We start from the raw sequence: 23714 nt of genomic DNA, 5'->3' as shown, positions 1-23714 counted from the left end.
CTGTCTTCTCCTGGAGAAAACATTATTCCATTATTCCAAAAATTCCATTTTTGTTAAATTTGTTTTCATTTACATTTCTTGGTTTACGTTCATTCTTGTAACACATACACTGTTATCTGCTAATTCTTTTTTGATTCTTTATAGGGAGCCCTTTGAATTTCCTGTTCTAGGAAACACTTTTGCCAGCTACTTTAACAAAGAATTTTTATTTTCTTCCATATTCTGTAGCATAGAATAAAATACTTCATATAGCATTTTAAATTGGCTCCAAATGATAGGATTGCTATTTTAAGGGGGTTTTTTGGTTCAGATTTTCTTGTTTGTTTTTGGTTTTTTTAATGTGTAGTTAATCAGCTCAGGCTTGCAAGTCCTTACTTTCTTTATGTGTACTGTATTCTATTTAAATTCCTGTCAGATGGAACTTTATACCAGAAATACCAAAATTTATACCTGAATTTGGAATTAAGCACCTATACAGAACATAAATGCGTTCAGGATGTAAAACATTGAAAACTTAATGCAAATAAGGAAAATATCTTTTAAACAAAGAAGTGTTGGTGAGAATAAATAGTATCTTTTCATTCCTTTGAATCCAGTTTGAATCGATTGAACTTGCAGCCTTATGGTATAGATAACATCACATGTACCTTGCTGCTTTTTTTTTTTCTTAATAGAGGTGACATTTTTCTGCAGCTCACTACTTGTGGTGAAAACACATTCAGGCACTTCTGATGCATCTTCCTTGTAATGTGCCTTATGATAATTTATCCCTTGAAGCTTCAGGAAATTTGCAGATGCAGAAAATGTAGATGAAGAAACTAAACATAAGCATCCAGATCTTTGATACTGGTTCAAATTAAGTATTTAATCCTTTAATAGTTTGACTACTGATGACTTCAGTAGTGATAGTCTTTCTTTCATCAAGTGTTTCAAACATTCCCTACTTAGTTTTGAAAGTGTAACTAATGGGAAGAAAATTTATCTACCACTGGCAGCCCTCTCTATTTTTGTGTATCTTACTAAAGTTACCTCTGATACAAGGAGATTGCTGACTATTACTTTGATAACAAAATATTGATTCATATATGGCTATTAATCTAAATTATTAATAAGAAAATATTTGATGTGTTGAAGGAGAAGTGCCTCTATTATGACTAGTTTCCTACTTTAGAGCAAACTAATAAATCATGCAGCTTTCTCCAGTTTTGCTGATCTCCCTTACATCTTTAGATGATAGAGGGGTTTAAGGGCTCTGAGCAACTTGGCCTAGTGGCCCATGGTAGGAGTTTGGAATTGATGATCCTCAAGATTCCTTCCACCCCAAACCCTTCTATGACTCTGTAATAATCTACAGAGAGTTATAACCTTTTCTTATGAAGTGATATTACCCCATTCTTAGTAACATTTTCCATGATTCTGATTAATGTTCTATTACTCTGTTCTTCATTATTTTTCTGAAAATAAATATGAAGAAATCTTTCCTATATCCCTAGGCAAGCTTCAGATCATATGTCTAACTGAAGCTGGGATACTGTTGACATGAATTACTGCTAAAGAGTGCCAGTGAAATAAATGGCAAAATCCAGTAGTCTTTAGGTGTTGTTGGCATAATGAAAATAGTTGGGCCTCCTGAACCTACAACAGAGGCAGCAATATGTCCTTGGAGCACAGAAAGCCCAGTATCCTGGGCTGCACAAAAAGTGTGGCCAGCCCGTCAATTAAGTCCCTCTCTACCCTGCTTTGGGGAGATCCTACCTGAATTCATTCTGAGGCTCCAGTGAAAGAAGAACACAAATGTGTTAGACTGGGTCCAGAAGAGGGATGCAACAATAGTCAGAGTTCTGGAACATCTCTCCTATGAAGAAAATTGGACAGGATTGAGTTTATTCAGATTGGAGAAGAGAAGGCTTCAGGGAGACCTTATCACAGTTTTTCAATATATAAAGGAGACATGGGAGAAACATAACTAAACCAAACAAAAAACCCCAACAACAAAACCAATCAAAAAAACAAAAAAAAATAAAAAAACCAAAAAACTTTTTACCAAGGCCTCTAGTGACAGGACAGAGAGCAACACTTTTAAACTGAACGAGGGCAAATTTAGTTTGGACATAAAAAAAAAAAACAGAGGCATTGTGAGTGCCACATCATTGCAAGTAGCAAGATCAGGTTAGATGGAACATTGAGCAACATGATCTAGTGAAACATATTCCTCCCACGGTGAGAATGTTTGGCTAGATGATCATCAAGTGACTCCTCTAACCCAAACCATTTTATGATTCTTTAAGAAGAATGCTTCTCAAGAAGTCTTTTCTTTTGTATTGTAGACTGAAATATCTGTTTGTAGCCACCATGCCTAGCATGTTCAAAGTGACCAAAATGTTTGTTATCTGTTCACTATATTTTATAAAAAAATATTATCTTCAAAACAAAACACAACAAAAATTCCAGAAAAGCCCTTCATTAAGGCCTTTATTGACCTAGGAAATACCTCCTTTACTCCCTGAAATGGAGGGGGCTTTGGCTAATTTACAGTTTGTTGTATCACTTTTTTATAGTTGCCTCTAGTGAATAGTCATCAATTCCTCTTCTCTTCCATTGAAGCATCTCTCAACCATGCTAGTGTTCATGGAGATAGAGCTGGCTTTCCCTGAAATGCAATGTTATGATGCTTTTATATCACTGAAGAAAAATAACTTAAAATACTTGTCATTCCATAATCCTTGTGTGCAATACTGGGAAGGTATCTGTAGATTGTCCCTCCAGCTTTGGGTCTGATGGCAATCAACACAAATGTGCATAGTGTGAAGACAGGCATATCACCTGTAATTGCAGAAGAATCATAATTCAGTTCTCCAGGGACTGCTTCAATGTTCTATGAAAGTAGTCTGGAAAATAATCTTGTACTTTACAGCTTGGCAAGAAGAATTAGAACCCCCGATTAAAAATAGTCTTAGTTCTTACTTTCTTTTTTTGACACACAGTTAGGTCAAAATGTATGCAAAGATCCTTCTTTGTCATCAGGCAGATATAATGATGTGCTACATTCCCTTTCAGCAAACATAGCAACTTAAATCCTCTGCTGTGAGGGATGGGAGGTATCAGAAATTCACTAATTTATTCTGTTTACTGCACTAATCACAAGGCATAACACAGTTCCGTAAGCCAAGTTTTCCAGCCTCTTTCTCCTGTGGTAATGGAAGCTCTATGGACCATATTCCTAAAGGCTGTCTTTGTGCCAGAGAGATGGGAAAGCCTCAAAACAGAGGGTGAAGAGAGAACGTATTTATTTTCATAAATACAATTATTCATAAATATATCAATATATATAATATTTCATACATCAATTATTTGCATCTTTTGGAAGAAAGTGAAGGGAGGTACTTAAGGGTTTTTTGTTTTGAATCGATCAGATTTTTTTAAATCTACGTATAAAATGTTTTTCTGAATCTCTAGGTTTCTAAAAACTTTAATATCATAGTATCACTGAATCACCAAATGGGTTGGATTGGAATGGACCTTCAAAATTATCTAGTATACCTGCATTATAAGTGCCACACAAGCAGGTAAATGTCATTAGCTTGAAAATGCCACTAGTTTATGAGCTTGGACTTTTTTATTACTTTTTCTTTCCCCATGAAAGTATCCCCGTTTCAAATGTTCAGAAGACTGTAGGCTCCCTTGCACTTTATTATGCAGATATAATCAAAGCCAAGATTTATAACCACAATCCACTGCTTCTATCCAAGTGAGAATTATTATTGCAATCACCACTCCATTCGCCATGTACAGATATCATAACTTTAATCCAAGTTAATAAAACTTCTCATCTGTAGAATGAGGCTAGTCGACAACTTTCCTGTAATATTAGAGGATTTAAAACAAATGAGAAAATATGCAGAACTGAATCCTCCTGGCAATTTAATCCAACAGAAAGCACTTAGCTGAGGTGTTTTGATGTTCTCAAACCCTGCATTTAGCTATAAATATCACTTTGCAGTTTAACAGGACTTCAAAAGCAAATATGAGCAACATAGTCCAAGAAGGGATTCAGGATCCAAGTAATTTATTGGATCCTTCTTTTTCTTTTCTTTGTTAAAGAATTATATAAGAAGGTTTTTAAAGTCAAATACTATTTCATTACCATGTGTGTGACATGCTAATAATCAACCAGTTGCTTTTTCTGTGCTGATCTACATAATTTCTGTGGGCCTTCTGTAATTTTGTCAGGCCGTGGAGATTTTGTTTCTAGAGCAAAATAGAGTTATTATATTTTGAATGGAAGCACACTGGAAAAATGAGTGGGATAAACATTGAATAGTATTGAATACCACTCCCCTACCTAGAGAGGGGATCTTTTCAAGAAACACAAGTTTAGTGCTACTAGAATAAGATGAACATACTGTGTTGAGTTTGCATGTCCTGGTTTTTGGTAGCAGGGGGAAGGCACAGAGGTTGGCTTCTGTGAGAAGCTGCTGGAAACTTCCACCAAACCCAGCAGAGCCAATCCCTGAGGATGGGCATGCTGCTGGCCCAATTAGAGAGGTTGGTAACGCCTCTGTGATAAAAGATTTAAGGAGAAAATCAAAACAAAAGTGTGAAACCATTTCAATTCTGGCCAGAGAAGAGGAGTAGATGAGAACATGTGAGGGAAATAACATGGCGACACCAGGGTCAGTGGAGAAGGAGGGGCAGGAGCTGCTCCAGGCACTGGAGCTGAGATTCCCCTGCAGGCCATGGTGCAGGCCGTGGTGCAGGCCGTGGTGCAGGCCGTGGTGCAGGCCGTGGTGAAGCAGCTGTGCCCCTGCAGCCCATGGGGATTCACAGGGATGCAGAGATCCACACACAGCCCATGGAGGTGCCCATGCTGGAGCAGGTGATGCCTGGGGGAGGCTGTGATCCTGTGGGAGACCTGTGGAGAGGGGGCTCCTTGCTCCCATCCTGTCCTTGGAGGACTGCACCCCATGGACAAATGACCCATGCCACAGCATGGGAGGACTGCTGCTTGTGAGATTGGAGCCATGCTGGAGAGGTTTATGGAGAATTGCCCCTGTGGGAAGGGACCCCATGGTGCAGCAAGGGAAGGACTCCTCTCCCTGAGCCAAGCAGAAAAAAAACCTTGAGTGATGAACTGACCAGCCCCCCACCCCCTGTGCTGCTGGTGGGAAGGAGGGAGGGGCTGGGGAAAAAAAGGTGGTTTTAAGGGCTTAATTTTAGTTCTCATTATTCTCCCCTGATTTTGTTAGTGATAAACTGAATTTGTATCTTTAAATTGAGCATGTTTTGCCCTTGGAGTGTTTTCTCCCAGTCCTGATCTCAACTCCTGAACCCTTTCTTTCTGTCCTTTCCCCAGCTGTAGCAGGGGAGGGTGAGTGAGTGGCTTTTGTGGGTGCTTTCTGTCAGGCCACCACTGGTACCAGATTTGATTGCAAATCTGCTTGAAAAAATTTCTTCCTTACAGCTTTTCATTCTCGCATGAGCAAATGAAACAGGTGAAATAGGTGCTTCAATGTTCTCAAACCCTGAGAACATCAAAACAAAGCAGTGAAATGTAACTGTAGTGTTCCTAATGGTGGAAACCACAGACCTGACACCTAGTCCTCAACTGTGCTGCAGGCTGCAGGCTGAAGGCGCTTCACCTCCTTCTCCTTGGTTCCTTCACAGTCATCTGCTGTGTCTAGTCCAAATTTTATGCCATGAAACAATATTGTCTTAGGTTTTGTGTCCCTCTGGAACAAATAATGAGTGAGAACAGTTGCGGGAGAGTTGGCAAAAGCAAGTTTTTGAAATACTTGTAGGAAAGGGCCATACTGAGGTAACTACCTAGGTAGTACCTTGAATTGTATTTGATACTAGACCATTTTGGATTTTTTTTCATACTAGATTATGTTTTATTCCTGATTTTAGTTCTTCCATTCAGTATTTCTGTATTGTATTCTCATCTTAGATAGCTATCAGATATTTGCTACCATTTTTTCTGGGTTTTCCCCTATCTTTGTTGATTTTTGTTGAGTTTTCCCTCATAGTAGTCATGTCACGCCATTACCTGTACTAACTGATGGGAGACACTAACTTAGGTTCCATATGGAGTTGATGTTCAAGAGGGACTGAAACTTATGCTCACACATTCTTCATTGTGCGTTATTAACTTCATATCTTATATACAGATAGGTGACCACTGCTTATCTATCACATTTTGGGGGTGTCAGAGGAAGTAACTGGCCTGTTAATTTGGGGGGTATACACCCTTCCGCTAACAATTCAGTCTGAATAAGAGATATTATTCAGATATTATTTCTTCACCCCTGCACTCTCTTTGAGGAGCTGAATATGGTGGTATTTCATAACATGCTTCCCACAAAAGAAAAAGAGTGTAAATAAAATGTTCATATCAGTTTTTTAGTAGCATAAAAATTCTCCCCAGTTATTTTGGAGAACGAAAATAATTGCATATGAAATGAGAACTGGAGATTCAAGTAAGTTTGGCTTTCTTTGCCATCTTTAATGATCTATAAATAGTTTGTAATAAATTATCTAATAACAAGGTTTTTGCTTTTATACTCCTTAGCAGTGTCAACACTGCACTTCTGGGCTTCAGTTCAGTGAATCACTCCTGCTTAAGGACATTTATGAATGTACATTATAGCAACTAAAGTCAATTGGAACTAAAGAAGTAACTAACTGCTTACTCAAAAATAAGACTTTAATTAACCTTACATTTGTACTCTTCCCTTTGAGTTGAAGAAAAGTATTACAATGCCTCAATTTCAGCCTCTATAACTATTAGTGTTTACAGATCCAATTAAGCACCATCAGCTTTGAGAAGTTTCAGAGGTATTTCAAAGATAGAATTTGGTTGCAAATTTAAGAACAGAATTAAAATAGAAAATTAAGAAGAAAGAAAATGTTTTATTTGAACCATCACATTTCATTTAAATAATTCTATTCTTGTCTAGTGTCTTAAGAGCCTTATTAATAGGAAATTTTCTTTATTTCTGTTTTATTTCACCTTGTGGTATATTTAAGTCTTCCATGAGTTAGACAGAAGCCAGTGTTGCACAAATTCTAAAAAAAGCATGGGGATCTAAGAAAGAGATATAAGGGTGAAAAATTGCAGGATTTGAAGAAAAAGTTGAGGACTCCAGTAGTGAAAAAGCAACAGTGATTACCAGGGGAATTAGTTTAAGTAGGGTAAATAGGAAAAAAACAAGTTCTGTTTCCTGCCTACTCTATTTTCTTTAATAAATATTTATACATTTTATCTTGATTTCCATAGAGATATTCAAGTATCCAGATGTAAGAGCTGACATTTAGAAGAGGAGTTGTTAGTATCCTTCTTAATTCATCACAATTATTGTCCTTGAGATATTCCAGTGTAAAAAAAATCATTTTAGGATACATGATCACCTTGAATTCTTTTTATGTGCTTTGTAGATTGTTACTAAAATAAATACTAATGATCTGTAAGGTCATCTCACTACAGCATTTGTGTTGAACATTTGAAGCAAATATATAATAAACAGCATCCCTTTATTATGATTTTTTTTTCCTTATATAGGAATTGAATTCTACAACCTTAATTTCATTTTCTTCAGCATGATCCATGATGGCAAATAAACCACATATCATTTGGGATATGATCACTCCATTTGCTCCCTGTATAATAAAAAGTACTTTCAGAGCTCTTGGAGTGTACATCAGCCGAGTTAAGCTTTGAACCACCTAGTGTAGACTATTTACTAGTCTAGTATGGACTTATTTATTAGTCTACACTAGTTCTTATCTACATTGAGAAATTCTGTGTAATCACATTAGAAAGTATAAGTGGCATTTCAAGATATGTAATAAAGGAGGTAGACTCTATGTTTGTAAGCTTCAGATGCAGTCTATATTTTCATTTAACATAAAATCTAACAACATCAGTTAAAAAGTTAAAAATTCAATGTCATTTGCCCTTTTATCTGAGAGCATTCTGTAAGCTTTGTTTTGGTTTTAGGAAACAAGTTCAGTTTTCAATAAGAGCAGATGTTTGGCTAAAAAAGTGTGAGATTTATATCCAATGTAAATCAAAGGATTTCTGTATTTAAAAACATCTAAAAACCTCAAAGTATAGTTCATTTGCTCTATTAAACAATGTCAACTTCTTTTGTAACATTTGAGGAATAGAAATTGACATATTGCACAATTCTATTTTCTTTCTTGTGTTCATCTCTATTATTTCTAAAGCATTACTGTACTTAGCATTATTCTCCAATATATCTTCTAATTTTCTATTTTCCACTTAAATGAAGTTTGCCTTCATCCGTTTTCCAGAGAATTGCATTCTGCTGTGTGTATGATATAAACCCTTTTCCTGCTTCCTTTAAAAGACTGGCTTGTAACTGGGTTGTATCCACCTTTGCTGGTGCCACCTTCTTGTTAAGGTCTTTTCTTATAGATAGGGCTCCCAAATAATTTTATTGGCACTTCCTATGGTTGGTCCTGGTTATCAGAATGTAGTGATTCCTCATTTCAACTTCAGTGCTTCTCACTAATTAGTAATATCACAGGCAAATGGTAGCCAGTATTAATCCACTAAAAAGAATAATAAACACGGTATACAACAACTCTAAGGATTTTTTTCTTGATAAGCTGAATTGCAGGTTTGGTTTTAAATGTATGCCATATACAATTAAAAATGAGAATAAAAAAGAAACAAAACTCTATCTGTAACTACATAGAATATTTTATTTGAAGCCATTAAAGAAATTAATTTTCTATTAGTAATTTTAATTATTCATCTCCAGGCTTCCTTCACTTTAGGTATTATTATGAGAATGTCAAATTTTAGTGAGTATGTATATAGACACTACCTATAAATGTACACAGGATCTAATAGAATGACAAAACGTTTATTTAGCTGTATTATTCTTTTAATGGCTTTTACCAGTGTAACAGCTGCACACCATTCAGTCACTGATAGAATATGTACTTGATCTTCAAACATGAAACATTACCATTACACTTAGTTTCCAAAGGACAAGGTATCTGTCTCTGAAATCACATAGTAGCTGTGTCTGGTTGGGGAGCAAACTATATTTTCACTTGTTGTATTGAAGGTGCTGTTAAGACAGTGTGTATATTCATAGTGTAGGCTTTTTGTTTCAAGTTAACTCATTCTAATAAAAGAAAGACATTATAGCACAATATAGAAAAAAATTGTTCTGCTGAAGTGGTTTAAATCAGTATCAAAATTGTTTGTGTTAAAAGCATAGAAATAAATTGAAGTCAGTGAATTATATATTTGGTAACAATATCAACAAAAAAGATGTATAACCCACAATACTAAACACTTAAAAGCTTAGTAAACACCTGCAAATTTCCAGGCAGCCTTCTGTGGCAAATCCTAAGACAATACAATTGCCATTCAGACACACACTCACGTGGAAGACTCCACAGTTGCACAGCCCCATAGCTGCACAAACAGCACCTTGCCTTACAGGTTCTGAGCATTGCACACCTCCTCCTTGGCAGCTGGGGCTGTGCACACACTCAGTCCTCCATCCTCCGCTGCACAACAGGCACTGCAGCCCCACCTGCACCTGTGCTCCCCTGCAGCCCACTGACCCCTGCACCACCTGGGAGCAGGGTCCCTCCTCCGCGCCCTTTGCTGGAATGGGCCATGGTGGGGTGCAGGCTCCTCACAGCCAGTCTGTCCTGCTCAGGGTTATCCTTCTTACGCAGCCTTACACACTAGCTGCATTGGAACAGCCATGTGTTCTTGGATATGAGGCATAAATACAGAGTTAGTAACTTTTCTTTGGCTTTATAGTTGGAGGGTTACCACATGCAAGATGGAAGAATGTAGATAATGTAGATAATGATGTAGATAATGTAGTACGGTGGGAGAAGCTGTACATATATATATATATATATATGTATCTTCCTCTATGAGGGTAATGAACTTAATTGCACTTGTATACTTATGATCTTTGTTTCCTGAAAAATTACCTTCCCTGGAAATCCCACTACATTTGGTTACTTTCTAAATAAATATTTATACAGGAACGTCACTCTTAAAAAGGGAAATGAGCATTCCAAGGAAGACAATGATCAATAATAGCAATTATAATCTTGTTTACCAATTTCAATTAGGAAGCCGTCTTTAAATGAGTTATTATTGTTTTCTAATAATGCCGATTAAATAATACAAATTCTCATTCACCAATATGGTCTTTTTCTATTCTTTTTGTGAATGCTTTGAAGCTATTTACAATGGCTCTTCAGGTGCAGATAGCAATGAACTTTGATTACAGAATCACAGAATCACTAGTTTGGGAGAGACCTTCAAGATCACAGAGTCCAACATATACCCTAACATCTCATCTAAACCATGGCACTGACTGTCATATCCAATCTCCCTTTAAAAACATCCAGGTGACTCCACCACCTCCCTGGGCAGAAAATTCCAGTACTTTATCACTTATTAACAATTTCCTTCAGCACATTACCCTCTCTATTCTTCTCTGAGAGCTCATTTGTTTAAAATTGAAATCTTGACTTGTTTACAATGTGGGGATTGTTTCACTTTAAGACTGATTTTATTTTATTCACCATTTTTTCTTGTCTCCCTTCTTCATGTTCTTAGGTTTTTGTCCATTATTTGCTCTCTTCATTCCAGGGAAAGATACTTTGCTGGGCTGCTTCCAACTGTAGCTGTAGTTTTGATGCCAACCGCAGTCAATCTCACCCTTGTGTTGATTTGTTGAGAATTAATTTTTTATAAAAAGCAGTTAATTTTACAAGTCCAAAAAAAAGTCCATTCAGGAGGATTGACTGTTTTCACATATTCAGCTAATAATTTCAAATTTTATAAAGTCAGCATGTATCTGTGTGGGCAAGTTTTAACATAATAGTCTGTGTCTTTAAGTTGTCCTGGTTATTTTAAACTGTCATTCTTAAGCTCCATGCTGTCAGAAGCCAGACAACTTCAGCTTGATTAGTGAAGCATATTGTCAATATGCTTCATAAAGTGGGTTTGATGCTTCATAAGGTGGGTTTGGGTTTTTTATAGAACTGGTTTTTTTGGGTTTTTTTGGGTTTTTTTTTTTGTTTGTTTGTTTGTTTTTTGGGGTTTTGTTGTTGTTGTTGTTGTTGTAGGATCTCTTTCTAGTAATACAGGGGTTGTTAAGTACTGTAAGGTAGCCTGAAAATAGGGACAGTTTACTATTCAAAATTGTCATATTGCTTTCAAAGAGCATTTTGGATATCATATGAACTTGAAGCATTATAATTCTCCTTTAGAAATATGCACGTATTCTACTTCATTTGGAGTTGGGAATTGAGAGTACACACATCTAGATTAAAATTCCTCCAGACTCAAATTAATGGCATGGAGAATCTGTCCTAAAAACCAACAAGTTAGGGGGTTATCTGACCTGGCCCTTTTTATAAATGGACAATGTCTATTTACAATGACATCTTCTCTGCCTATTTCATTCATTTTTAAATTCCTCTGCCCAAGTCACGCTCAAGAGAACATCTGGGAATTCAGTGGGATTACCTCTCCCCATGGGCGCTAGCACCTAATGCTCTATCATGGACGAAGCTCTCAGGGCTCAGTAAGGCAACCTCTGTTGTTAGCATGATGATGGAGGGGGGAAAAAATGTTTTAGTCCAAATTATGTGAGAAGAAATAGAGCTAAGATTAATATGTAGCAATTCTCCGTTCCTAATTCTGTGCTCCATAAAACACCTTGAGTATAAAATAGCTTGTTTCCTGAAAGGATACTGTAACAATAGGCATGAAATAAAGACAGTAAGTAAAAATTAAACTACTTCTTAATTTGGTGCCTGATTTCAGCTCAGTTTGCCTGTGGGAGCCTTTTCTAACATCATAATTTCATGTTGTCTCTCTCCTCCCAGGAAAAGAAATTCATATGTTTTTTGAACATTGTGTGCAGCTTTGGTCCCTGAAATATAAAAATTATATAAAGCCAGTAGAGAGTGTCCAAAGAAGGGCAATGAAGAAGGGCCTTGAGGGGAAGTCATATGAGAGGTGGCTGAGGTCACTTGGTCTGTTCAGCCTGGAGGAGACTGGGGGAGGACTGACAGGGACCCCACAAATTCCTTGTGAGGAGGAGAGAAGGGGCAGGCACTGATCTCTCTCAGTGGTGACAGTGACAGGACCAATGGGAATGGCCTGGCCTGGAGTTGTGTTGAGGGAGGTTTAGTTTGAATATCAGGAAGAAGTTCTTCACCCAGAGTGTAGTTGGGCACTAGAATAGCTCCCCAGAGAAGTGGTCATTACACCAAGCATGTCAGAGCTCAAGAAGTGTTTGGATGATGCTCTCAAGCACATGGTGTGACTCCTGGGGGTGTCATGTGCAGGGCCAAGAGCTGATCCTTGTGGGTTCCTTCCCACTTGATATATTTGAAATGTTTTAAAAAAAGGAAATAGGTATGCATTTATAATTGTGTATAAAATTGAAAATATGTCAGGACAAGAAATATATTTTTAGTTCTCTTCTGCACTCTTCTGCATTTTAGGATAGTCCACATTGGCTGCATTTTCAGCTAATCTAAACTGCCTGCAGCAGAGGTATTCTTATTTATATCTTCTGAAGCAAAATGCTATTAGGACTGTTATTCATGTTCTTTCAGCAGCTATATTTGGTTGAATTCAACTGTACTGAGTTAGTCCAAAAAGGAACAGAATTAAAATTGCTGAGGTGTGAGTAACCCATATTCATATTCATCTTATGTTGATTTGGAGAGATAAGAGGTGGAGAGACTGATCTGAGTCAGCAAAACTATTTATATTCAGACTGCTTTAAACTAGTTATATCAAGGCTGTTGGCCAGCCGGTCTGTTTGACACATATAAGCAGTTACAGCTAAGCAAAATTTCACCTTGCACCTAATACAGACCTCAGCTCTGAGGTCTGTGTTGAAAGAGAAGGAACATTTATACAGCTTTAGGGTTTTTTTCTAAATTAGAAGCTTTGGAACCTCAGAAACTACTGTTGAATGCCATCATTATTCCCTGTTAGTCCTTGCTAATGGCATTTCTGATAATATCTGATTAAACCAGTCTAAAGGAACATAAAGGTAGGATGTTGAAAATCTTTTTAACCAATACTTGAAATCTTTGCTGTGAAAAGAATTTGAAGCATAGTTCTTTTAGCTCTTTCTAAACTGTCTTTAGACACTAGAGTTACCAGAAAACCTGTGAGTGGCAGAATTATTGTTAGCATAATTGCTATGTATGGACTTGGAGAGGAACAATTGAAATATTAGCCCTGCTGATACACACTGTTGAAACTGTTCTCATATCCAGCTGCTGGAGGGCATTGTCTTTAACCTGCTTTACTCTCAAGCCAGGTGCACCTTAATCCATCAATTTACTTATGGTTTTTAACATAGTGTGAGAAGATTCATGCTGACAACAAAGTATTTAGTGGTTCTAAATTTTGATAGTTCTTACAATCTCAAAGTATGTGTCGGTACATATCAAGCTCTGGTCCAGCTGAGCAGGATGTATTTCTGACAGCACTTGTAGAGTCAGAATCACAAGATATCCTAGAAACAGCTGCTCTTCAAGGCTTTACCGATCTCTTAAATTATGTAAATTGGTAAGTAACAGGAATATCTCCATTTGAGAGTATTACTATGGCTATAGCACTGTTTTAGTTTGCAACATAAATAGCAGATTTTACTTTCCATCACAGCAGCCAGCACGTACAAATAGACTACTTGAATTCTGGGATGATGTTAAAGGAGGCCAGAAAGGTACAGTGGATTCCTTTTGAATCGTTTTAAACTGGCCTATTATGAAGTGTTAGCAGAATGTGTAAATTAAAGGTCAGTAGGGAATTGTAACAACTTACCACTTAAAAATCCTTTTTTTTAACTGCATTTTTGGCACACTTATTTTCTAGTTTTTGGTTTTCACTTGTTCCATTTTAGGATGTGCAGGATACTACAGCTTATGGAAGTTTATTTGTTGCCCTCCTCCAAATTCCTGGTTCAATTATGTGTTTTCAATTACAGTTAAAATATTCTGGTAAAAATATTCCCAAAAATAGGTTAGCTGAAAAGTGTTATGAAAAAGCTTTATAGTGGATAACATTTATTACGGCCTTGTGTTGTCTACAATATCATATGAAGAAAAGGTTTTAGAAACTGGTTTGGATTTTACTTTATTTAAAAGAGAAAATATAAGAATTTAAAAGAGAAAATATAAGAAAAGAAGAGATGTTGGAAGAAATAGAGAGCATTGTGCAAGCCTGACTGTAGCAATGTGATCTTGGCTGTGGCACTGTGAGCATCTTCTACCTAGTGCAGCTCCTTCACACAAGCACAAACCTTACCTCTCACACTTTGCTGCACAATCCTGTGTCTTTCCATGAAGAGCTAAAGCTAATTGCCTGTAAGGGACACCTGCATGCACTAAAGGCCTTTATCCTTCCTGAATGTATTGCTGTCTAGTGGCTGAAATGCACTGCTGTGCCTGCACTGGCATTTTATTAAAGTCGTGATAATCCAAAGCACAATATAGACAGCACAAGATAAATTGGTCTGCTCTTCCTTTGGTCCTCAGGTATTGTTTTGTGGCTACAACCCAAACAAATTTTAGCAGAAATTAAGAAAAATTTCCATCACTGTCCTCTCAAAAAATTTCCATAGAACTGTAATTGTTCACAGTGGCGTATCATGTTCTGATAAAGCCATGAATTTCAAAAGTTCTACTGTTGCTTGGACGGACTTGACCTTGCTTCATTTTCTGCTACTATTTGGATGCTTTTTCAGTTCCAGGACGTTCATTACTCTTATTTTCCATAATCTTGATTTAAATACAAAGTTGCCAGCACTAAGGTATGTTTTGGCTTTTAAGTAATAATGCTATGATTAAGTCAGCAGAAATCAATCTATAGCGAATCAAGAACTATGCAGACTCAATTTTCTTAGTGAAAGATGGAATTTTTTAGTTGTAGAGGAGGTAGAGCAACATAGCAATTTTTTATTCCATTTAGTAGCAACAGGTTAGTTACATTGTTCTCATCCTCATGTCAGGAAATGTACGTGTTCCTGTGACAAATCAGATTGTCACTTGAAAGGTCTTTTAAAATATGAGAAGCAGCTGTCAGTGAAGCATGTGACTATGCCACTAAGAATGAAGAAATGATGGAGGCTTTTATATGGGTAAAGAAGCCAATGCTTTTTAAGGCAGCTCAGAATAAAAAGGGGCGTGATGTGACCAGCATGGAAATCTGCTGGTTATGTGCCTTCCTAAGCACATTCTGCCATCAGTGCATTCCTTCTGTCGTTGTGATGTTAATTCCTGTTAGAGAGTCCTGGTGATGCATGCTTAACTTAGTGAGAAATCTTCCTGTGGGTGTAGATGATTTCGTTGGGGCTGAATAATTTTCAATGCCTGTAGCTGCAAGACTGCACCACTCTTTGTATGCTCAAAGTGAATACCCACTGTTATTCCTTTAAGTAAACACAAAATTTTCTGATTTTCCTTGCTTTTGCAATGTGCATGCTAGACATTCTTTTAGTTATAAAATTAAGATAAAATTCATTCATCTGTAATTATATTATCTCATTTGGCATCTAACTCTAGGACAAGAAATCAGTGATTTAATTTCCTTTCAAAGTCTTTGTCTATCAGATACAGAACCAGCTTAGTAATTACCTCAGTCATTGTGAGAACTGTGCCTTCAATATTACATTCCTAATTGTTTTTAGATAAGGAAATTTATTTTTATAGCACATTCAGCTGACTATTGCAGGTCGGATGATTCTCCCTTATTTTCAGTGTAGATAGCAAGGTCTATAGATTATATTAAGAGAAATTAATATTGTCCTTCTGGTACATACAATAGGATGCATAAAAAGTACTTACTTGAGTACACAATATATTTTGATTTTATATGAGAAAATTTAATCCAAAATAAACATGTTCAATAAATATTCACAGAACACCCCAGTAGAGATCTGTAGTGTGCCTGAAACTTCCAAGACCTTCATCATCACATTAAAATTAGTTTTATATTATAACTGTGGGTGAGATAAACGCATCCTTTGTGTGGAAATATCATGTTTATGGTCCAGTCAATTGTGCAGGAATAATCTGTATATTTTCAACCACTAATTCACAAGTCTCTGGTTGGGAAAATTTTACTACATGCCTTGAGCTGAATTAAACACCAGCTTGTGCTTAAATACAGAAGATTTAATGTACAGTGCACTGGGCAGTCTTATCACCATAAGCTGCCCTTCCTGGTGCATGCAGAGGTGGATCAGGAGTTGATTCCTTATGTACTCATTCAGTGGTACCAATCCCATGATCGTTAACCCAATATTGGATCCATTCTCCATCACAGTTCTGCTGCCCCAAGGTGGCCTTCGGCCTTTGAGCACTTATGTCCATGAGTGATGGATTGCTGCAACACAACTCTGCAATGTACCTCATTCCCAAGGGAAACTTCACTCCCTTATAGAGAGTCCTTCTGTCCTGTTACTCCTATTCTGTCCAAACCGTTCAACCTCTTCTGCATTCTTGTCCTCCATGCCACATCATTTTTTTGATCACAAATTACCAAGTTTTAGCAGCTACAGTTTGATTTTCCCCTTCACTCTACTGTGTATGCACACAAGCCCCCTAACTTGACCACTCTTTCCAGATTTTCAGAGGATCAGCAAAACGGCAACTGCCGCAAAAGGTTGCTCTTTCAGCAGAGAATGACGGCTTCTTTGAAATGTGGGAGCACTAGAACTATAACATGACAACCCTTGAGAAAAATTTCTACCTAACACCATAGGCTGTAAATCCTTCACCAACTGAACCATCACATTTTTGATACTTTATGATTCATCACAGTGCATCTTGTTCTGTCATTGATGCAAAGCTCAATGTCTCAATTCCATCACTGGCATAATTTTGTTTCTAAGAGCTCATAAGATCATAGCTAGCGGACTAGATCATAACTAGCAGTCAAAAGAAAATCCAGCCCATAGCCCATTGCTCCTTGGAGTAAACTAATCCCACCACCTGATGTGTTGATATATGTATGTCTTTTTGTTTTACAAATCAGGATTCCTATTTTTGCATTTGAACAAACTGTGCCAGAGAGTGAATTAATTAGTTCTTGAGATGAAATAAATTGACTAGGTACATGAAGTATGTTAGTCTCTTGTGAGATTGTTCTAAGCATATGAAAATTGTGGGGTTTTTTTTTTAATCAAATAAATGTTTCAGAATATATGTACTTTTCAAAAAGTACTGTTCCTTAGTGAAATGTAGTGTAGTCATCACTGAAGAATGTCAGCTACTTTCTCATCAGTGATTAATGGAGCTGATAGTCTTGGCTTCAATGTCATTTTGTCAAGAATCCAAGAAATATATCATTCTTAAAAATACAGTAATTGGAGGATCAGGGCCTGTGAGGTCACTGGAAATCTTTTTCTGTATTGAATTTGGCAAAGTACAAACCAAGTTGACAATAATTTTTAACATCAGCTGTTACATCAGCTGAAGTCTGAACCACCATTTCAATCTGAATAATTGAAAAGCATTTTGTAGATAGTATCATGAAATAAGAGTTGTGGGATTTTTGAAAAGAACATTAGCAAAAGATCTGTTTGGGAATACTCACTTAAAATCAGAATCCCATCATATGTACAGCAGAAAGAAAGCTTTGATGAAATAAACCTGATAATTCTTATGCTTACAGTGTGATAGAGACATGTATTCTATTAAGTTAAAATTTACAGCTAAAAAATTACATTCTTCAAGTGCTTTTTTTCATAGCTGGAGGGAATTTTTTCATACTGTTTTAAACATCAGTGTGTTTATCTGAATCATTCGAGTTAGAAGGAAGACCTGTTTCCTTGAATTTAATGCATTTGTTTAAGGTTCATTTTTGAGATACTTGATTCAAATAAGCAAATTTTAATTTTGGGTGGTTGTTGTTTCATTTTGTATTTTTTTAATTTTATTCTTCTGCAACAATACTTATCTAAAGATAAATATTTACTTTTAGAATAAAAAAAGTAAATTTACTTTTTTTTGTATGCAGGTTAATGCAATTGAAAATGTTTGTCAGGAGTTTGAGTGTCTTTAAAGTTAAATAAATTGCTGAATTGCTGGCATGTTTATCTGTACACAAAAATATATAATTAATGAGAAAACTATAATTTGGGTACGTCAAAAAATCAGAACTTATCTCTAATAAGACACAAGACATGTTGTTAAAGGTGAGGAACTATACTTTTACTTATGCTAGCCAATAAAACAACTGCTTTAGAGACAAGGTTACTCTGATTCTTACACCACTGGGATTGCTTTTACAGAGGCCACTTAGTGCCACAAACAAAATGTCTTGGATCATCCCCATACAACTGTGTATTTTGCTATAAAACATATCAACCTGTGAAATTTGGGTGAATAGGATGTTTCTACTATCTATATCATAATAAGGCAAGCTCTGTAATAGAGTAACAGTAACTAACTTGGACTGTAGCTTTATCATATTTCAATGGTGGAAGGTAAATTCACGCTTACAGAAAATTGGATGTGGCAAGTTTGATATTTTATGAATTAAGACATTTTCAAAGGGATGCGGGATAAACTAATATTTTCAGGCAGTATTTAAAAAAATATGTTCCAATGCTATACTCATACATAGGCAAGTCTGTATAGATCTACAGTAGTATAAGTATACATTTATAAATATATATCTATGGTAGAACAAGGGATGACAATGACATACTACCACAGAAGTATCTTCTCTCAGAAAAAAATATGCTGGCATCGTCTGTTCGTCAATGGGGCTTTGATATCTTGAACTCAAGGGGTAAGATACTTAAATAAAATAATTATTATTTTTTTTTTATTTTCTGAAATCACTCCACAGACAGAGGAGCAAAGGATATGTTCCAATTATACAACAGAGTATGAGAGTGTGTGGTGACATTCACCTAACATGTACAAAACAAAAGTTAGGATGAGAAAAGGCTTATCAAGATGTTCCTTGGCAAAATAAACTGTTCCCAGCACTGTGCCTATAATGCTTTGTCCAATGTGTTGACACTGGTAAACCAAAGGTCCAGTCATTACATTCTCCTTCATTACAAAAAAGCTGAGTAAGAAGTTGGTGCTAGGTATTTTCTTTCTGTCACCTGTGAGATTAGTATTTATTCTTCAACAGTTTGTTGGTTAACTGCTGCTGCAGTAAATGGTGCTGCAGAGGGACTACAAAATATAGTAGATACCCACTTCATAAAATGGTTGCTTTAGAAAAGTTTCTTGCTAGGCTTCATAATATAGAATGAATGTAAATCCAGGAAGGGAGGCTGGAGTGAGGAGGACGGGATAGCACAGTGAAACTTCTTCTTGGAAAACTCAAAAAAGGAACTGAGGGACTGAAGAAATTGCACTCATTTCTTGAAGGTAACTGGAAATAAAACAGGAGCATGCTGCTAGGTAATAAAGGAGTTTGAAAACTGTGATGAACAAAAGCCTTCAGAGAACAATGACTTTCATCCTAAACTAAATTAGTTTCAATAGTGTTAATGAAGGAATTTTCTTTTCAAAGGTGCTGTGATTGTCTCCAGGACTTGGACCCTCTAAGTTTTAAGGTATGTTGTTTATGATTTTCATAGTAAAACAACTCAATATGCATATGCCTTCTATTGCTGTTTGTGTATATGTTGCAAGACAGTTAAAAATTAAACTGGTTTTGTCTTACATTTGCAAATGCTAAGAATTTTTTTCTCTAATGGAACAGGTGGGATGTATGTATTTTTTCTTCTTTTGCCTGGCAAAAATGACCTGGATCGCAGGTCATATACGTCATCATTCTTAAACAGATGAAATAGCTTTAAAAATTTATAGACTGATAAGTTTTATTCTGTTTTGTGGTTTACACTTGTAAATTATGAAGTCTGAAAAAGAAAGAAAAATACAATCTCTGCATTATTATATTGAACTTTTCTTTACTGAGCCTTCATTTTGATTGACTGTGTATCAAAGGTCATGTTCCTGTAACTCATTATTTGAGAACCTCATCTTTCCATTTTTTTATAAAATAGGGTGCTTGGTGCAGCACGGATAGGACTAGAGGGGGAAAAGGAAAAGAGTTGAAGGAAGGGAAGTTCAAGGAAGGAAAGTTCTGGGAAGTTCCAGGAAGGGAAGTTCCAGGAAAGGAAGTTCCGGGAAGTTCCGGGAAGGGAAGGGAAGTTCCGGGAAGGGAAGTTCCGGGAAGGGAAGGGAAGGGAAGAGAAGTTCCGGGAAGGGAAGGGAAGTTCCGGGAAGGGAAGTTCCGGGAAGGGAAGGGAAGTTCCGGGAAGGGAAGGGAAGTTCCGGGAAGGGAAGGGAAGGGAAGGGAAGGGAAGGGAAGGGAAGGGAAGGGAAGGGAAGGGAAGGGAGTATTTAGTTGCCAACTGGAGTTTAAACACAACAGTGATTTAGAGCCCTTCCTTCCTTCCGCGACTTCCTTCCGCCACTTCCTTTCTTCCTCCCTCCTTCTCTCCACCTTTTTTCCTGCTCCAGGCTGATTACACTAGTGTTATAGAACAGTGAAAATTTTTAATATCCTTTGAATGCCTTTGAAAACAAACTGGTCCTTTTTCTGGGATCCAGGATGTTGCTGAATTACGGTTGACGTATTTTTTACATTGACTTTTGTTTCACTGTACACTATAGCTCCAAAAAGACCTCCAAATCTGTATGAGATTGTGATAGCACCATCACAGTACTTTCTATTCTGAAAGTTCCCATTCTTTGTACCAATCACCTTTCACCTTTCTTGTTTTGTTGCTGTGCTGCCTCTGTCTAACCCACTGACAGGTCTCAAAATTCAGAACGAGCATTTAAAGCAAGTCGTCAGAACTGATATTATATTGCATCCATGTGCTTTTCTCTCAGCTAGCTCTTTTTATCCACCCTTTGTCTGATTTAACTGTCCAAACTCTTTATTTAAGCGTTAAACCCTTGGGTCAATTAATGGTCCATAACATTTATACTGTCAGATGCAACATGAAACTCCTGCTATAGTGCCCTCTTTTTCCATTAGCACTATTAAAAAATTATGATAAAAAAATAGAGTGAGAGATTAATATCTCCCTGGAGTTTATACAGAACAAACCAAAGAGCAGTTATCCACATCTCCCATTTCTTTCTTCTTTGAGACCTAGGCACAGTCATGAAATTGCTAAGCAAGACCAGCAAAATGCTAATAGTGCAATTAGCAGTGCAATTCTCAAACCTGAGTGGAATTTCAGGCCATCACAGAATCTAAGCTCCCAAGGTGTAAAGAAATAGCAGAGTGCTGTCACCAGTAATATCATGAAGTTTCTCATATGCAGAAATTGGATTCTGCTTCAATAAAACATCCCTGAACAAAGGAAATGCAAAACATAGCCATTTATATTGTTTCCATGATGGTGTATTGTACCTACAGAATGTGTAGGCTTATTTTGCATGCCTTGCTTGTTTGATTTTGTTAGCCCCTACTAAGTAGCACACTATTAGGTTTCTGTTCTGTGGGAAGGTGTTTTTAAAAGTATTCTCCAGACTTTATCCTTACTGTCTCTCCAGTATTACCTCAGTTCACTTTCAAAAATTGGAATGCAGTTACGGTAAAAATGAACAAGTAGAGGATGAAATTGATGTTAAATATTAAACCTGTCTATTTAAATGGGGTTCTGAAGAGTTAGATATAGTGGCATGTCCTTCTTGTGCAGATTCTTTATTTAAATTCTAGTTTTGTTGGATATCCATGACTTCAAAAGTCACAGCTAATATTCTTCCATGAAACCCACTGTCTTAGAAAAGTAAAGACAAAATAAACTTTCTCTTTTTTTGCTGTTGTAAAAGATTATGTTATTATAACAGAGTTTACACTGATGCATCTCAAAGCACTGTGAAGTAAACAGAAGTTGTGATGATTTTTTTTCATTCTTTCATTTTATAAGACTTCATGGAATCACAGAATGGATGAGGATGCTAAGCATGTCTGGAGATAGCCTAGTTCAGAGCCTCTGCTCAAAGCAGAGTCATCTAGAGTAGATAACTTAGGACAATGTACAGTCAGATTTTGAGTATCTCCAAGGATGACAACCTCACAATCTCCTGGGGAACCTACTCCAGTGTTCAAACAGCATTGCAGCAGAAGTTCTTCTCTTAATGTTTAGACATAACTTCATTTATTTCAGTTTGTGTTTGTCTCTTGTCTCACCACTTGGCATTAGTGCAGAGTTTAACTTCATCTTCTTCAGTTGCTCCAGATATATATTTATACACATTGATAAGATTCCCCCAAGTCCTTTTTCTCCATGCTGGAGAGTCCCAGCCACTGTCAGCCGCTACTCATGTAAGACAAGCTTTGATCCACTCTCTCTGTGACCCGGTGCTGAAGTTGCTCTAGTGCGTTCATATAATTTGTTTCAGAGAGGGCACAGATGTGCACAGTCCCCTCAGTCTGTCTCACCAGGTGCAAAGCAGAGGGGAAGAATCAAATGCCTCGATCTGCAAGCAACACTTCTGCTAATGCAGACCCTCTTTGCTGCAAAGGCAACATGCTGCAGCATGGTCAGCTTGTCTCCCAGGAACTCCAGATTCTTCTCTGCAGATCTGGTTTCCAGCCAGTCACCCCCCACCATGAACTTATGCTGGGAGTGTCCTTCCTCCCCAGACATAGGGGTTTGCATTTTCATTGATTGAACTGCATGAAGTTCCTGTTCATGCATTACTCCAGCCTGTTAATGCTCTCTAACATGCAGTAGATCCATCTGATGTATCAACAACTCCTTCCTGGTTTGTATTATCTTCAAATTACTGAAGGCAAATTCTTCTAAACTTCTGTATGTGGTGGTGGAACACCCCTGAGCTTTGTAGAGGTGTTCCTTGAAAGTCAATCATCTTTTCCCCTAAAAAGTAAGGAAAAAAGTGACAGTAAACACAAGTGGGCCTGCTGAAAGAACTCTTCAGAAGATTAAAAGAAATCAAATTCCTAAATAATTTTTTTTTGCTTTTGCTGTCCACAGTGATCTAAATTTCATTTATGAGCTCTCCTGATCTAAAGCTTTGCCATGGATTCTGAGTCAAAAATTGCTGGCAAGCAATAGATGTTATCATTGTTCAGCCTTTCCTTTTCTGAAAAATTAAAACTCATTGAGTAGTCAAGGTATAAACTTGCGCCTGGGATACGAACACAAAATTTGAGTCTTATGCTAGGTGAGTTGTTTTTTCTGGAAATATCAGACACTATACACACCAGGGAAATCACAGGTAGTTTGCTCTTTTGTTTCCCTGCTTCCCTACTTTGTGTTGATTCTTAATTAATTCATATAAATCCTCCTAAATTCTCATGACATTGTTTCTCTTTATTGCTTAATATTTCTTCCTCGGATTTCTCTTCAGACCTCAGCTCCTCATTTATTTATGTTGGTATCTTCTTGCTCTGTTGATTTTTATGGTGGATCTGACCTATGAAACATAATTTATCAGGTGTCTTAGTTTAAGCCTGGCTGGCAACTAAGCCCCTCCTTATATACCCACTCCTTCACTCCCTCCTGAAGGGTGAAAGTGAGTAAACTTTTGTGGATTAACATAATGACAGTTCAATAGGCAAAGCAAAGGAAAACAAGGAAATCATTCACTACTTCCCATCCACAGGCAGCTCTTCAGCCATCTTCAGGAAAGCAGGGCTCCACTATGCTTAATGT

General features: G+C 37.0%; 1 protein-coding gene across 3 annotated transcripts in view; it reads left to right on the top strand.

The window, feature by feature from the left end:
• Positions 1 to 23714, top strand: part of LINGO2 (leucine rich repeat and Ig domain containing 2) — a 475184-nt gene that overhangs the window by 289259 nt on the left and 162211 nt on the right. For all 3 annotated transcript variants that reach the window (XM_054286363.1, XM_054286373.1, XM_054286371.1), the window contains one exon: positions 19583 to 19625. The gene's annotated coding sequence lies outside the window, so the exon portion shown is untranslated. The remainder of the gene's footprint in view (positions 1 to 19582; positions 19626 to 23714) is intronic.

Source organism: Melozone crissalis, unplaced genomic scaffold, assembly GCF_028551555.1.
Source record: "Melozone crissalis strain CALT ecotype California unplaced genomic scaffold, PUWL_Pcris_2 ptg000005l_1, whole genome shotgun sequence".
Taxonomy (NCBI): domain Eukaryota; kingdom Metazoa; phylum Chordata; class Aves; order Passeriformes; family Passerellidae; genus Melozone; species Melozone crissalis.
The sequence above is the reverse complement of the archived record's forward strand: the minus strand, read 5'-3'. Positions and strand labels throughout refer to the sequence as shown.